At 41.7% G+C, this 2,352-nt stretch overlaps 1 pseudogene; it reads left to right on the top strand.

Annotated features, from left to right (window-relative positions):
* The first annotated feature begins 992 nt into the window (after positions 1-992).
* On the top strand, positions 993-2,081 carry LOC149228680 (asparagine synthetase [glutamine-hydrolyzing] 2 pseudogene; annotated as a pseudogene).
* Positions 2,082-2,352: the final 271 nt, after the last annotated feature.

Below are 2,352 nucleotides of genomic sequence, written 5' to 3'. Positions count from 1 at the left end.
AGGTTTTCCGATTGGTTTCATGGCATTTGTTTGATAGTTTTGATAAATATGAAAAGCCAGCGATGCAAAAGTTGTCATTGAGAAAGCAGGCTCTCACGATAAGCTGTGCTGCATCAAAAGCCATGAATGACCCCAAAGTTCTATTTCAGGGGGCCCTTGATCCACCGAATTTGAAAACTATTCAAGATGCACTAGAACTGTTGGTTTCTTTAGATGCTCTGAAGGCACCATCTCATCATAGAGAAAAGGTATGTCTTTGGTGGAAATCACAATGGGCGCTACCTAAATGATATGCAGGTGTTCGATTTGAAATCTTTGACATAGTCCAAACTGAATTCAAAGACGGCATCTGACTCTTCTGGTCTTATCGTGGTTGGCTTTGAGCAATTTGGAGATAAAAGCATGGTTTATGGCCTTCTCGCAATGGTTGCATCTGGTTCTACTCTCATAAAACATTGAAAAGTTGATTTCTTCAGCTATACAGATTACTTTTTCAGCTGCTTCCCTAGGGTTTGTAACACATGCAGTTACAGGCACTAATATTCGGCGTCATTACCAAGTTGCAGAGGGTCAAAGGAGTATTGTAACTAAGGGGGATTTACTTATGGTTCAAATCATCACAATCATTTTTAGCATAACTTATTCCATGGCTACTATTGTTCATTGCTGGGTTGCTTATCATAACGGACAGCGGCATGCTAGTTTTCCTGATCTGGTGTATTTTTGTTCTCAAGCAATGACTTGGTCACTTTCGTTTCTCTTTTTCAGTCTTGAAAAGAGTCCCTTGGTCCCGTGGCAATTTCGAATTCTTTAATCAATGTTGTATTGTCGGTGACATGGCGGCACATCTGTCCTGTTCTAAGATAGCATTCGGAGATTGTAAACGTGTTGCGCAGATCAGAGAGGCACGTGCAGAGCATCTAATACCAAATGTGACCCATATAGATACGGCTTCACATATTCTTACAAAGAAAGAGTCCTGTGATGTATAGATGCAGATAAAGAAACCAAATTGTCATGGAATTGCCGCAACCAAGTGCAGAGTACTCGGGTGCTTTGCTTGGAATCGAGCAGTGGGCAATCAAAATATTCACAGAAGAAATTATGCGGGGTGGATTTGCTGTTTCTCTTTCGTTGCTTCTAAATCTTCTCGATCCGGAGAAGGCTCGGATGAGATATTTGGGGGTTACTTGTATTTCCACAAGGCTCCCAACAAAGAGGAGCTACATCGTGAAACATGTCAAAAGATAAAGTATCTTCATCTATATGACTGCCTGAGAGCTAATAAGTCAACAGCAGCATGGGGTGTTGAGGCTCGTGTGCCGTTTCTAGATAAGGAGTTTATCAACATTTCCATGGGAATTGATCCAGAGTGGAAGATGGTGCGGCCTGATCTTGGGCACATTGAGAAGTGGATCCTTCGCAAGGCATTTGACGACGTGGAGAATCCTTATCTACCAAAGCATATTTTGTACAGGCAAAAAGAGCAATTCAGCGATGGTGTTGGTTATAGTTGGATTGATGGTTTGAAAGAGCATGCTGCAAATCATGTTACCAATATGATGATGGCAAATGCAAAGTACATTTACCCTGAGAATACACCCACGACAAAGGAGGCATACTACTACAGGATGATATTTGAAAGATTCTTTCCTCAGAATGCTGCACGCTTGACTGTACCTGGAGGCCCTAGTGTGGCTTGCAGCACTGCCAAAGCTTTAGAATGGGATGCTGCATGGTCTAGGAACCCCGATCCTTCTGGCAGGGTTGCTTTAGGTGTTCATGTGGATGCTTACAAAGAAAATGCAGATATCGGCAATGGCAATGGCGACGAGGAAGTAGATGCTCTTGCAGCTGTTGATGCATGCACCAACATTGGGAAGTCTAAAGGTCAGGAGGAGGCATTGGATGAATGTTCTGTAGAGATGGTCTCAGAAGTCACCAGTGATGATGTTTATGAAGAAGATGATGAACCTGTTTATGAAGATGGAAAATACAGAGATCAAAATTCTTGTTATTGGGATGAAGATATAGTAGAAGAACTGGAATGCCCTCTGTTCCTCGTGATAAATTTGAAGTGAAATTATTAAGCTCTGTTAGCCCTTCAAGTTCTGGAGTTTTTCTCCTTGCTCGAATATATAAAAAACTTGAAATGTGGCAGTGGGCATTAAACCCTGAACTGGATGAGGCATTACAATTTCTTCAATCATTGAGATCTGTGTTGCATGCCTTCAACAAAGATATTGCCAAGGCAGAGGATATTATTGCTGAGATGTTTTGTTTGACTATAGAGAGCAGATTACATTATTATCTGGCGTTTGTTTCCGGCACTTTGGTGGTCTGTGTAAGTCT

The sequence above is a fragment of the Pinus tabuliformis genome, chromosome J (assembly GCF_031772625.1).
Source record: "Pinus tabuliformis cultivar Carrire ecotype Pingquan chromosome J, CPIR1, whole genome shotgun sequence".
In the NCBI taxonomy this organism is placed as follows: domain Eukaryota; kingdom Viridiplantae; phylum Streptophyta; class Pinopsida; order Pinales; family Pinaceae; genus Pinus; species Pinus tabuliformis.
The sequence above is the reverse complement of the archived record's forward strand: the minus strand, read 5'-3'. Positions and strand labels throughout refer to the sequence as shown.